Raw genomic sequence first — 14953 nt, 5'->3', positions numbered from 1 at the left:
CACACAAATCTGACCATGTGTTGTCCTTAGCTTAAGTAAGTGTAAGTTAGATTAAGTGGTGTGTAAGCTTAGGGACAGATGACCTCAGCAGTTTGGTCCCATAAGACCCTACCACAAATTTCCATATGAGTAACTCGTGGGGGGGGGCGCTTCAAACTAGTTAGGAGAAAACTGATGACTAAAAAAAAGGAGAGCGGGAGAATTCAATGTTCACCACGACAGTGCCAGGCCACACAGGAGCGCTGCGACAGCAGCAACAATCCACCGCCGCCTCGAGTTCGCTGCCATCGATCATCTTCCATACAGTCGCGACACTTGGCCCCAGCCGATTTGCATCTGTTGCCAGATCTTCACATTGATAGTAATGAAGCGGTGCGTTCAGAGATGAGGTTGTGGCTCCGTCAACGAAGTAAAACGTAAAACGTTCTACAGTTACGGTATCAACGAACTGGTCTCTCGTTGGGAGAAATATGTTCTTCGCCAAAGTGACCATGTTGCGAAATAAATATGTAGACACCAAGAATAAAGATGCACGTTTTTTATGAAGTCTGTTTAAAAAGCGTTAAGAGGTATCACGTAAAAAAGTCGGACGATTTCAGCATGCATTCGTAAATGTGCCTCCAGCGGAAATTATAATTTAATTTGTTAATTTTGTCTGAATCATCCGTCTTCTAACTGGCTTGACGCGCCTTTTCCCGTACCAACCTTTCTATCTCAAAGTATCACATGTAACCCACGTCCTCAATTATTTGCTGGATGTATCCCAATCTCTGGCTTCCTCTATGATTTTTACCCTCTGTGTCTCCCTCTAGTCGCATGGCAGTTATTCCCTGATGTCTTAACAGATACCCTATCGTCGTATCCCTTCTTCTTGTCAGTGTTTTCCTGATTTTCTTTTCCTCGCTGATCTGTGAGGAACCTCCTCACAGCATACGTTATTAGTACACCTAGTTGTCAACATTCTTCTGCAGCACCACATTTCAGTTCTTCGATTCTCTTGTTTTCCGGTGTCTATGTTTCACTACCATTCAGTCTTGTGCTCCAAACGTATATTCTTAGAAATTCCTTCCTCAGTCCTATCTTTGATAATACACTACTGGCCGTAAACTTTGCTACACCAAGAAGCAATGCAGATGATAAACGGGTATTCATTGGACAAATATATTATACTAGAACTGACATGTGATTACATGTGCATAGATCCTGAGAAATCAGTACCCAGAACAACCACCTCTGGCCGTAATAACGGCCTTGATACGCCTGAGCATGGAGTAAAACAGAGCTTGGATGGCGTGTACAGGTACAGCTGCCCATGCTACTTCAACACGATACCACAGCTCATCAAGAGTAGTGACTGGCGTATTGGGACGAGCCAGTTGCTCGGCCACCATTGACCAGACGTTTTCAATTGGTGAGAGATTTGGAGAATGTGCTGGCCAGGGCAGCAGTCGAAAATGTTCTATATCCAGAAAGGCCCGTACAGGACCTGCAACATGCGGTCGTGCAATATCCTGCTGAAATGTAGGGTTTCGCAGGGGTCGAATGAAGGGTAAAGCCACGGGTCGTAACACATCTGAAATGTAACGTCCACTGTTCAAAGTGCCGTCAATGTGAACAAGAGGTGACCGAGACGTGTAACCAATGGCACCCCATACCACCACGCCGGGTGATAAGCCAGTATGGCGATGACGAATACACGATTCCAATGTGCGTTCACTGCGATGTCGCAAAACACGGACGCGACCGTCATGATGCTGTAAACAGATATTTATACTGTAAAATGACGTTTTGCCATTCGTGCACCCAGGTTCGTCGTTGAGTACACCATCGCAGGCGCTCCTGTCTGTGATGCAGCGTCAAGGGTAACCGCAGCCATGGTCTCCGAGCTGATAGTCCATGCTGCTGCAAACGTCGTCGAACTGTTCGTGTAGATGGTTTTTGTCTTGTAAACGTCCCCATCTGTTGACTCACGGATCGAGACGTGGCTGCACGATCCGTTACAGCCATGCGTATAAGATGCTTGTCATCTCGACTGCTAGTGATACGAGGCCGTTGGGCTCCAGCATGGCGTTCCGTATTACCCTCCTAAACCCACCGATTCCATATTCTGCTAACAGTCATTGGATCTCGCCCAATGCGAGCAGCAATGTCGCGATACAATAAACCGCAATCGCGATGGGCTACAATCCGACCTTTATCAAAGTCGGAAACGTGATGGTAAGCATTTTTCCTCCTTACACGAGGCATCACAACAACGTTTCGCGAGGCAAAGCCGGTCAACTGCTGTTTGTGTATGAGAAATCGGTTGGAAACTTTCCTCATGTCAGCACGTTGAAGGTGTCGCCACCGGCGCCAACCTTGTGTGAATGCTCTGAAAAGTTAATCATTTGCATATCACAGCATCTTCTTCCTGTCAAATTTCGCGTCTGTGGCACGTCATCTTCGTGGTGTAGCAATTTTAATGGCCAGTAGTGTAGTAGACTTCTCTTGCCCAGGAATCTTTTTGCCAGTGCTTGTCTATTTTTACGTGCCACTTGCTGCTTCCGTAATGGGTTATTTTGCTGCCTAGGTACCAGAATTTCATAACTTATCTGCTTCGTGATAACTACCCTGATGTGAAGTTTCTTGCTGTTCTGATTTCTGATACTTTTTATTACTTTTATCTTTCTTCGATTAACTCTCAATCTATATTCTGTACGCATTAGACTGTTCATTCCGTCCAGCAAGTCCTGTAAGTCTTCTTCACTCCCACAGAGGACAGTAACTGCATCAGCAAATCTTATCATCGACATGGTTTCATCGTCAATTTTAATTTCACTATTGAACATTTCTTTTATTTCCGTCATTGCTTTTTCGGTATGTAGGTTCAAAAGTAGGGGCGAAAGGCTACATCGCTGACGTACACCATTTTTAAACCGAGCATTTCGTTTTTGGTCTTCCACTTTTACTGTTCCCTCTTGGCACTTGTACATACGATATATTACCTGTCGTTCACTATAGCTTACTCCTATTTTTCTGAGACTTTCGAACGTATTCCACCATTTGACGTTGTCAGAAGCTTTTTCCAGGTCGACGTACTCTTTGCACGTGTCTTGATTTTTCTTTAGTCTTGCTTCCATTATCAACAGTAACGTCAACATCTAGTGCCTTTACCTTTCCTAAAGCGAAACTGATAGTCATCTGACACATTCTCAGTTTTCTTTTCCTTTCGTTTGTGTATTATTCTTGAGCAAATTAGATGCATGAACTGCCAGCTCTTGGAATATTTGGAACTGTTTGGATGATATTTTTACAAAAGTCAGATGGTACATCGTCAGACTCATACATATTCTACACATCAACGCGAATAGTCGTTTTGTTGCCACTTTACCCATGAATTCTGATGGAATGTTGTGTATCACTTGAGCCTTATTTGACCTTAAGCCTTTCAGAGCTATTTTAAATTCTGAGTCTAATACTGGATCTCCTATGCCTTTTATATTGACTCACTTTTTTTCTTCTGTCATATTAGACAAGTCTTCCACCTCATAGAGGTCTTCAATGTACTCTTTCCACCTACATCTACACGCAAATCACACGTAAGTGTCTATTCGCTCTCTCCTCTGCATTTAACAGTGGAAATCCCGTTGCAATCTTATTGTTCCCACCCTTGCTTTTAATTTCACCGATGACTGTTTTGGCTTTTGTACATGCTGAGTCAGCCCAACCGACAGTTATTTCGTTTTACATTTCTTCGAATTTTTCATGCAGCCATTTCGCCTTTGCTTACCTGCACTTCCTGTTTATTTCACTTCTAAGCGGCTTGTGTTTCTGTATTCCCTGAACATTTTTGTACTTCCTTCTTTCATCAGTCAACTGATGTATTTCTGCTGCTAGCCGTAGTTTCTTCGCAGTTACCTTGTTTGTTCTTATGTTTTTCCTTCCAACTTGTAATCGCCCTTTTGAGAGATGTCCGTTCCTCTTCAATTGTACTGGCTACTGAGCTACTTATTATCGCAGTGTGTATAGCCTAACAGAACTTCAAACGTGTATTCGCCATTACTGGCTCAAATTTAACATAGAACTCAGTCTTTCTCCTCTTTCATTCCTAGTACCAAGCTTATATTTTCCCGTAAACCTTCCTACTACCCCTTCATCTACAATCGCATTACAGTCCACCATGACTATTAGATTTTCATCTCTCTTTACGTATTGAACTACTCGCTCGATATCCTCATATACCTTGTTTGTCTCTTCGTCTGAAGCATGGGACGTTGGTATGTATACCTGGATTATCGTTGTCGGTGTTAGTTTGCTGTCGATTCTGATGAGATCAACTGCATCACCGAACTATTCACAGCAACACTCTCTCTGTCCTGCCTTTCCATTCATAACGAGTGCTAGTCCCGTTATAACATTTTCTGCTCTGTATTCAGGCCTTCAGCCGAGTTTGTTTCAAAATCTGTGGCTTTAATATGTAAATCCTTGTCAGTAAGGTTTCTCATTAATTATCTTGATTCGTTAAAATGGCCTTTAGCCGTACTGTGTAAATGCTTATCTTAAGGTTTGCCTTTGTTGAATAATTGTTTGGGCCTTCAGCCGTTAAGATACTTCAAGTTTTCTTAAGATGTTTTTCTGTTGTACTGTGTGAAAGCTTATCTTTAAAGTCTCACTTTTATTATGTAAAGAATCTTTTTTATTGGGCTTTCAGAGGATGAATTATATTGAATTTTCCTTAATGCGGCCTTCTGACATTCCACGCCCAGACTCGCAAAACATCATCGTTACGTTAGTTATTCAATCGTTTTGTTATTGTTACCTCTTACTTGGCAGTCCCCTCCCGGAGAGCTAAATGGGGGACTATTCCAAAATCTTCTCCCAATACAGAAACCATCATGATGCTTTATCAGTTACAGGCCACATGTGCTCTAGAGACACAATGGAAACTAATCACAGGTTAGTCTCAGCAACCATGCGGAATGCAAATGAGCGTGGTTCTCTAATACAAATTCCGCATAAGAAACCCTACGCAACGCATTCTGGTGTCTTAAACTGACCCTTTTGCGATTCCTGCATGAAGCGCTAGCTTCAATAGCTAGCTAGTAATCTAATAGATTGATCAATAAGAAAATATCCTTTCCACAAAAATGATTCTCAGGAAAAAGGGTAGGGATGTCTGATGAAGTGATAAATGCTATCCTACCATCACATTAATGTACTTTTTGACTTAATATATTATTACAGCAGAGCAAAATTTTTAGAATAACCATTGTCATGACAAAAGTACAAACTAATCTGCAAACAGAGAATAAGTGACGAGTTGTGGCAAATCCCTCTACCTGTTTATACTGCACAGAACCCTCCTAAATTCCTCTAGTGAGAATGAAGAGGCGAGAAGATGAAAAATAAAAGACGAATTGAATTAAGGAATCGTAAATCGGATACCATGGCCCGCTACTACCTATCAAGGTGAAGCGGTATGTTAAATGCAAAACCTAAAAAGCCCCGAGCTGTTATTCTGGGAGCTCTAACAGCAGATCAGAACACCACAAGCCGGAGCCCCGTGTATTACCGACCAAATATTGCGCGTCGACGCCTCGCTGACAGCGACTGAGAGATGAAGTCGGCTGAGCCCCAAACAACTAGTCTCCAATCAATGAGCGTCCTCAAAAACTATGAGTACTGTCCGGATGACCGTACAAGCAAACAACTTTCAGAAATTCTCTGCGGCAGGAGTGGCGGTGTGACACGACCCACTAACACGACGGTCACGAAGCAAGTCCCTGAGAGTTACTCCTCTACAGCACAAAGTGAGATAAAAGACGGTAATCTTTAGCTGACATCACTGTCGTCTAGGCAATCTCAGCTATTGTAAGGAGCTTATTCTAGAAGCTTCTCCGTGTTTCCGGCGCTAACGCTGTTAGGGGCTTTCGGTGCCACACCGAAGGTTCGCCTGGAGTTGGGTGGCCGCTTCCGCAAAATGTTACTAAAAGAGCCCACAGTTTGTAGCGCCGAGCCATGTCCTGTTTGTTCATGGCACGCTCCTCTTGCCAATAAACGGCTTTCTGTCGTGACGACTGAGAGAGTTCATTGCCCCGTTCTCTGAATCGTGAAATCAAGGAAGGCGCCGCCGCTAGCACTTGAACACAAAGGCCGAAGGTCCACGATTGTCCTCGTCAGCGGTCACTGGCCTGTCACACAGAAAGAACAGACGCCACACATGCACATAACTGATTCCCCTCTATCCACCACATTCAGTGCAGATGCACAATTACGTCCGACCTCCTGCGGGAATCTCGAAGTAACGAGCATAGAGGACATGGACAGGAACTGCAGATAGTTGACGCTATGTGGGAATGAGGGTCGTCGGGAAGCATGCCGCGATATATATATATATAATAATTTTTTCATAATGCGGGGCCACAGCCATAATATATTTCTTTAAATACAGTACCGCCATTAGACGTTTATTTGCAGTTTACATTTAGGCTTACATGACCATGATTTCGGCTACAAAGTGCCATTATCAAGTGTTTTAAGTGTTATAAAGCGCCTAAGATGGCATACTCTCGTATTTAAAATACGTGTCTAATAGTGTATTTTAAATACGAGAGTATGCCATCTTAGGCACTGTATAACACTTGATAATGGCACTTAGAAGTCGAAATCATGGTCGTGTAAGCCTAAATGTAACACTGCAAATAAACAACAGTTTAATGGTGGTACTGACTTTAAAGAAACATGCCGAAGTAATCCTTGGAACTGGCATAAACACTGTGTCCGAACGGCGCGCTGGTTAACGCAATTTCCTAGGAAGCAGGAGATCTCATGTTGGAATCCCAGTCTGGACTCATTTTCACTCGTTGCTGCTGATGCAGCACAAAGTCCTGATGCAGCTGAAATCATTAGTCCCTTCCATTCCCTTTCCTTTCCTCTCTGCCCCATCCTCCTTCATTTTACGTAAAATGTATCACACGTGCTGATTCCACGTGGTTTCTGTTCTTTCGGAAATAGCACGAGACAAGCGCCGCGCTAAACAGGCATACCACAAACTCTCGATTTTCACACTATCTCACTTTGTACGCCACTCCATAACCGACGCACCGATGAAAACTTGATTACTAGCATGATGACCCTCAGGGAGGCGGAGCAGTGATCATGCTCACACATCAAAGAAATCGGGACGTTGAAGAATAATTAATCGTACCCGTTCGGGTTAACCGAGCGAGGTGGTGCAGTGGTTAGCACACTGGACTCGCATTCGGGAGGACGACGGTTCAATCCCGTCTCCGGCCATTCTGATTTAGGTTTTCCGTGATTTCCCTAAATCGTTTCACGCAAATGCCGGGATGGTTCCTTTGAAAGGGCACGGCCGATTTCCTTCCCAATCCTTCCCTAACCCGAGCTTGCGCTCCGTCTCTAATGACCTCGTTGTCGACGGGACGTTAAACACTAACCACCACCACCACCACCACCACCACCACCACCTGTTCGGATTGGCTGTGAGCCGTGCGCGGCTCGCGGTCATGCCGTTTATTGCTCGTCATCTTGTTGTGGTTCTGTGGCCTCATTTTTCTTTTAATTCGATTGACTGGCGTCACCAGGTTGCTGGTTTGCTTGCCCGTGAGTGGCAGCAGCAGCTCTTATCGATAAGTGCACTGTCGTACTATCTTTGGAGCGACCGCTAGTACTTCCGGGTCGTCGTCTGTCGGGAGTTCAGTCGGGACGCAGTAGCAGTGAAGTGCAGTCGGGGGAATGACCAGCAGTACAGTTGGGGACGGAGCGCCAGTGAGCTGCGGACACCCAGTGCCCGCCGACCGCTGTCGACACACATGAACTGTCCGACGGAAGGAGACTGAAGCGAGACGACCGTTGGTTGGTCGTTCAGATGGTCGTCTCTTCGGGCGACGTGTATTTGGTATTTTGACCGCTTCTGGGCCTCTTCCCTTGGTCATCTTGCCGGATGTGGGTTGGTTCCTTCCTTGTGTAGAGATGTCGTGGCCAATGGGCAAGAGCTACCTCTGCATGGTTGGGTCCGAGCCAATATACCCGGGTCGCCGTGTCTCCGAATTCCGAACGGACATCGAGTTGAGTCGGGTTGGAGCTGCAGTCTGTTTCGGACAGCCAAGACTCGCCCGACCGTTGCCGACACACATAACTTGAGTGGGAACGACCTGGGTTGGTCGATCGGTTGGTCGTCTGATCGGACGAAGAGTATTTGGTCGCCGACCGCTGGTGGAAACTCTCTGTGTGTCGAATTGATTCGCCCTTATGGTTCCACAGTGATTACTTTCGCGATTGTTCGTCTTCTTGTGCAAGTGTGTTTACGTGGAACCGTGTGTAGATTCTGTGATTTCCACTGATAGATAAATGCTGTCTGCGTACTGGAGTAGGCAGTTGATCGGTTGCGACAGAGGGACTTGATTAAGTTGTTGGTTGGTTCTTCAGCCGTCTCTAGGTCGTGTTACCACCCGATTGTTTAGTCTAACGCTTGGCTGCCGGTCTCGCCTAAACGGTTGTTAGAGTTTCCTCCCCAGGCCGACCCATGGAACACTTCTGAGCATCACTCTTTGTTGTTTATGATTGTCATTTTATTTTGTCGCAGGTACTGTGCCAGGCCTTCAGCCGTGTATTAATGTTGTCTGTTTTATGTTTAGTATATGGCCTTCAGCCGAACTTCATGACAAATATTTTAAGATTAGGCCTTCAGCCGTGTTTCATTTAAAATTCTGGTTTGCTATGTATTGGCCTTCGGCCGCGTTTGTTTCAAAATCGGTGGCTTTAATGGCTCTGAGCACTATGGAACTTAACTTCTGAGGTCATCAGTCCCCTAGAACTTAGAATTACTTAAACCTAACTAAGCTAAGGACATCACACACATCCATGCCCGAGGCAGGATTCGAACCTGCGACCGTTGCGGTCGCGCGGCTCCAGACTGTAGCGCCTAGAACCGCTCGGCCACACCGGCCGGCTGTGGCATTAATATGTAAATCCTTGTCTGGAATGTTTCTCTTTAATTATCTTGAATCCTTAAAATGACCTTCAGCCGTACTGTGTAAATGCTTATCGTAAGGTTTGTCTTTAATTATTTTGAATAATTGTTCGGACCTTCAGCCGTTAAGAGACTTCAAGTTTTCTTAAGATGTTTTTCTGTTGTACTGTGTAAAAGCTTATCTTTAAAGTCTCTCTTATAAAGAATTTTTTTTATTAGGCTTTGAGCCGAAGAATTATCTCGCTTTTTCCTTAATACTACCTTTAGCCGGAATTTGTAAATGCTTGGTTTTTAAAGAATTTCCTTAGCTGAGCTGAAATATTATTTCGGCCTTTAGCCGAGAAGATATTGTAATTTTACTTAAGTAAGGCCTTCCACCGTTACTCTAAATCCTGGTGTTTTAAAAGCAATCATTTACACTTTTTCTGGAGAAGTTCTTGGGCCCTCAGCCGTGAATTGATCTTTGTTGTTTTAAAGAGGAAACTGTGCAATGGTTTGAGGAATAAAGTTGTGTGTGTTCTAGTGTAGCTAACAGTAATTGACTTTGGTCCCTTTCCACAACCTGATCCGTTCTGTCCTGCGAAAACAGATTTCAGGCTGCATGTCGCTTGATTGTCTTCCACAGAGAAAAGAAATAGGTTTACCTAAATAAATAATATAGAATTAGTCTAGAAAGACATTACAGTATCCCTATATACAACACAAAATTTTGGACACATAGACCTTAATTCGAAACAAACAAACAAAAATGCATCACATGAATACAACACAACAAATGCTTATTGTAAAAATTGCTTAATGTGGCACAGATTATGGTGCTCGATTGACTTCTTTGACGCAAAAGATTCCAATTCAAGTGCGTTTGCATGGGCAATACTCCTCATGCAGAAAGGCCCGTTGTAAACGAAAAGATATTTGTGGCACTTTTGTTGCCATTTATTCGAGAGACAGTTGGACCTGACAAGCAAAACTGAATTGGTTAAGGGCGTCTTCGACAACCTTTCTTGTGCTGCACCCGTGACCTCGGCGGAAAGTCTACAATATTTCTGTTTAGATCCTGTGGCTGCGTGTTGCGGAGCATATTCACCGGTGCCAGACGTGTGACACCATGGGGAGCCTCGTTTAATACATGCTGGAACCTGGAACTCTTTCAGGAAGACGTTCCAGGAAGTACGTTGTTTCGAGCACTTTATCCTCGATAGATTGCCTAGCTCATTCATAACCCGTTCTGCATGACTGGAGCTCGGATGCTGGGAGGATATAAGGACAGGCCTGTGAACACAAGTATGCGACAATTCCTCCTCTTGGTCTGACGCAGAAGTCCCATCGGGTCTGGTGAGTCAATGTGTTTCAATTTGCAAGGTACAATGGGGTAGGGGGTGCTTACATACTGGTCGATGTTTATTTCGCATTCTGACAATCTTTGCAGATGGACAGATTGCGTCGGATTCTTCTCTCGATATCGCTGAAATGTCCTATAGCTCCCAGTTTGAGAAACCATTTCCTCGCTCCGATGTGTCCGTAGCAGTAAGGAATACACACAGGCCACATCGAGTCTTTCACTCTCCCTTTGTGGAACAAGATCCTCTTTCTCAGTAGGTAAAATTGTCTAACTGCCGCCTCCTTCCTGTCCTTCCACTTCTCTTTTAGGTCGGCGAGTCCTGGCTATTTATCTCGCTCTTCGAGTGCAACACTAAAATGGATTCATTTTAGCTCTTCGTCTGCAGTTTTGACGAATCTCATCGGATATCGCTACAGAGCGTCGGCGATCGTGTTAGAGCTCCATTTGATTTGGGTAATCTGGAAATCGAATTCTTGAAGTTGGAGCATATATCTGAACCGCCTCCTGTGATTCAACTTAGGCGTGAGGAGGCATTCCAGATCTTTATAGTCAGTATAGTGAGGTGTCTTTCCACCATAGAAGAAACATCTGAAATTCTGGAGCCCTTATATCACGACAAGTGCTTCCAACTCTATGGCTGAGCAATTTCTCTCAGTCATTGTGAATACGCGGCTCCAAAATGAGATTGTTTTCCATATCGGAATTGCGCCGTCCCTGTATTTCTGTAAAATCAGCACGCCTAGTCTGAATACGAGCTGTCCGTCATTATGTAAAAATGCTCGCTAAGGTCTGGACGTAACAGAATAAGCGCCTGTAACAGAGCCAATTTGAGGGCCAGGAATTGCAGTTCAGCTGCCTCGTCGCTCACCCAGGCTGTTTTCTTCCCTGTGAATTCGTTGAGCCCGGACTGCCCAACGTTTTCGTATGCACGAACGGCTAGTAGAAAACGACTACCACAAGAAAACGTGTAACTGCATCTTGGTTGGTGTGGTACTTGCGCTATTGCCTCTATTTTCTCGACGCCCGGCGAGATGCCACCTCCCATGATTATATGGTCCAGGAAGTGTACACGTGTGGGGCCGAAACACGACTTCTCTATATGCGAGGTTACGCAGTGTTCCTTAAATGATCGAAGTAATTCTTGTGGAATAAAATCGTGTTGTTCTCACGACTTTTCCGCAGTCAGCAAGTCATCCACGTACTTTGTGATTCACTCCCTCAGAAAGTTACTGAGGATACCACGAAGACCTCTCAAAACGCGGATGATGAGGTGATGAGACCGAAAGGTATCCTTCTGAACCGACAGCACTTCCTAAATGAGCGTAAGACAGTGTTCAGCCTGCATCCGGGATGTAACTCGATCTTCCAGAAGCTGCTAAAGAGATCGATCGAGGAAAATAACACTACCCCATGAAATTTTTGGAGCAGCTACTCCAATCTCTCTCATCTGTCCGGCTCAGTGTCGATCATCGTGTTTGTCTGCCGTGCGCCTACGACGAGCCGAATCGACCTTTCTTTCTTTTCGACAACCTTTGTGAGATTATTGTAGGTCAATGTAGCTGGCTCAATTTCGCTGTCCTCTAACATCCTAGCGATTTCATTGGCCACTTTATCCTCGTAGATATGCAAGATTACGTATGGCACCGCAAAGAACTTCACACGAAAGCGCTACGCGAAGTTTTTGATGTTGCCAGGCTTGAGCAAAAACACGTCAGAGTTTGCCGTCAGCACATTATGCAGTTCCTCTCTTTCTTTTTCCTCTATTTTCTGAGCAGATTCTACTTTCTGTATCATTACATTGTCTATCTGTTCAATGCTAGCCTTTTCTTCAATCGCTGGCTGGTCGGCTATTTCAGTCTTCTCTGTTCTATATATAACAGAGTTTTAGACTATCTGCTGGCAGTGCGTCCTAATCAACCGTTCAACGAATCTGATGACAATCTTGGTTCCCTTCTTTAGAGTGACCAAGCCTCTTCCCAGGTTGAGTATCTATCGGTGATCTTTCAAGAAATTCATACCAATGACAACTGGCATTGAGAGGTTTGGCACCACTAGAAAATTGGATTCAAGATGGTGCGTTTGGCACGTGAATTTCAGCCTAGTCTGCAGGCTTAACTTCGGTACTTTTCCCTGTGATCGCACGTTTTATGTTCATCTCGCGCATGGTGAGAGTCGGTCAACTTCTATCTGTTGTACTGACATGCTCAAAAGTACCCGAAAGACCTGATTTACGTTTCGCCTGATTTGCATGCAGCACACATAACGTTACTGTCTTGCAGGTCCTCTAATCTCGCTTCGGTACAGTCGCTTGACTACACAAAATTGTTACTAAAGTGACCACTATGGGCACTGCTCTGTCTGACTATCAACTCCAGATGTAAATTAATGCCACATTAATACAAATATGAGAGAACACCTGAGACGGTCCTTAACACTTGTAAACTATAAACTTATAACAATAAGTGACTTTTGTAAACTATTTCCGCCGGCCGGGGTGGCCGAACAGCTCTAGGCGCTACAGTCTGGAACCCCGCGACCGCAACGGTCGCAGGTTCGAATCCTGCCTCGGGCATGGATGTGTGTGATGTCCTTAGGTTAGTCAGGTTTAAGTAGTTCTAAGTTCTAGGGGACTGATGACCTGAGAAGTTAAGTCCCATAGTGCTCAGAGCCAAATTGTTACCACTATCATTAGTAATTTTACAGAACTAATGTCAGAAACTACGAAGCAAAGAATTACCGTCGAAGGTAATTACTAGATGGGAAAGAAGACATTATGACTATTTAATTGCATCTGCAAGACAATAGCTAATGCAGAATTAAGAACAGAAAAAAACGAGAAGAGAAAAAATAAAAGTTTTCCTTTGATTATTGGGGGAAAGAAAAACCATATGTATAATCCGAAGATTCTGATGGGTTCTTTCCCAAGACAAAGGATCACTAATCACGAAACCAGCCACAGCCTCATCTCAGAGACTACCCGTGCAGAATGAAAATGGTGGGAGCATGATGAGGTGGAACGAGCATACGAGAGCTGTGGTTGGGAAGGCGAGCGGTCGACCTTGGTTTATTGTGAGAATTTTAGGAAAGAGTGGTTCGCTTGTAAAAAGAGGCCGCATATAGGACGCTACTGGGACCTATTTTTGAGTACCGTAGTGTTCGAATGTTTGGGATCCGTACCAGGTCGGATTGAAGGAAGACATAGAAGGAATAAAGAGGTGGGCTGCTAGATTTTTTATCGTTTGGGAAAATGGAGGAAAGGCAACTTTCTTTTCGAGAAACATTATTGAGAAAATTTAGAGAACTACCATTTGAAGTTGACTGCCGAATGATTCTACTGCCGTCGACGTACGAGGGTTGCCAAGAAAGTAATGAACCGCATTTTTTTCCTCGGCCGAAAACAATGCTACGAAAGCGAAACGTTGCTTGCATATTATTTGAAGTCTCCTGAGTGAGCGCACCAAGTTTCTGTCCCTTCCGACAGATAGCGTAGTTGCAGGACAGATTCAAAATGGCGTCTATAGGCGATGTACTTTACAAGCAAGCCGCCATTGAATTTCTCACTGCAGAGAAAGAAAGTGTGGGGAATATTCACAAACACTTCAGTAAAGTCTACGGAGCACCTATTGTCGACAGAAATACAGTTAGTCGCTGGGCACGGAGGGTGAGGTCATCAGAAGGCGGTTAGGAGGAGCTTCATGATTTGCAGCGGTCAGGAAGACCATCCACGGCTGTCACACCCGACATGTTGCAGCGAGCTGATGTCATTCGCGAGGACAGACGCATTACGACTCGGCAGTTGGCACTGCATCTGTCAATCAGAAAAGAAAGTTCACACAATGAAGCCACTTGGACAAGGATTGGTACCGACGGGGCATACACACCCTTGTTTCTAGCTGGAGGAAGACCATAGAACGGGATGCAGATTACGTGGAAAAATAGGTGTGTAGATGAAACACGATTCCCTTACGTTCAACAAAGAATTGTTGAAGAAAAAATGCGGTGCATTTCTTTCTGGACAACCCTCGTGCATTGTGCATAAGGAGCACGAAGATAAGATACGAGAAATTATGGCTCATACGGACACATGTAGACAGTCGTTTTTCGGTCGCTCTGTTTGCGAGTGGAACGTGAAGGGAAATGACAAGTAATGATATAGGGTACTCTTCAGCACGCACCACACGGTGGCTTGCGGAGTATCTGTGTAGAAGTAGACGTAGAACTCTCATAGTGGATTCTCTTTGTTGTTCCTATTGACTCCACTTTCTTCTTCTAAACGCCACCAGGCAGGTCTTCCCCCTCAAAGCGACCATCAATGTACACTTTCCACCTATCCGCTCCCTCATCTGTATTGATCAGTGGCATTCCCGTTGCATTCTTAATTTGACCACCCTTGCTTCCAATTCTAGCCGAGATTGTTTTGACTTTTCTAAATGCTGAATCATTCCTCCCGACGGTCACTCCTTTTTAGATTTCTTCACGTCTTTTCTGCAGCCGTTTTGCCTTGGCTATCCTGCGTTTGCTATTTATTTCATTTGTAGCCATTTATATTGTTGTGTGTACCTGGACATTCGCCGGCCGCGGTGGTCTCGCGGTTCTAGGCGCGCAGTCCGGAACCGTGCGACTGCTACGGTCGCAGGTTC

General features: G+C 44.7%; 1 non-coding gene across 1 annotated transcript; it reads left to right on the top strand.

Moving 5' to 3' along the window:
- The first annotated feature begins 7202 nt into the window (after positions 1-7202).
- On the top strand, positions 7203-7275 carry Trnaa-cgc. The gene has a single exon. It is a non-coding gene; the product is annotated as a tRNA-Ala (tRNA).
- The last annotated feature ends 7678 nt before the right edge of the window (positions 7276-14953 follow it).

Source organism: Schistocerca americana, chromosome 8 (assembly GCF_021461395.2).
Source record: "Schistocerca americana isolate TAMUIC-IGC-003095 chromosome 8, iqSchAmer2.1, whole genome shotgun sequence".
NCBI lineage: Eukaryota > Metazoa > Arthropoda > Insecta > Orthoptera > Acrididae > Schistocerca > Schistocerca americana.
Note: the sequence above shows the minus strand (reverse complement) of the source record. Positions and strands in the feature narration are given on the sequence as shown.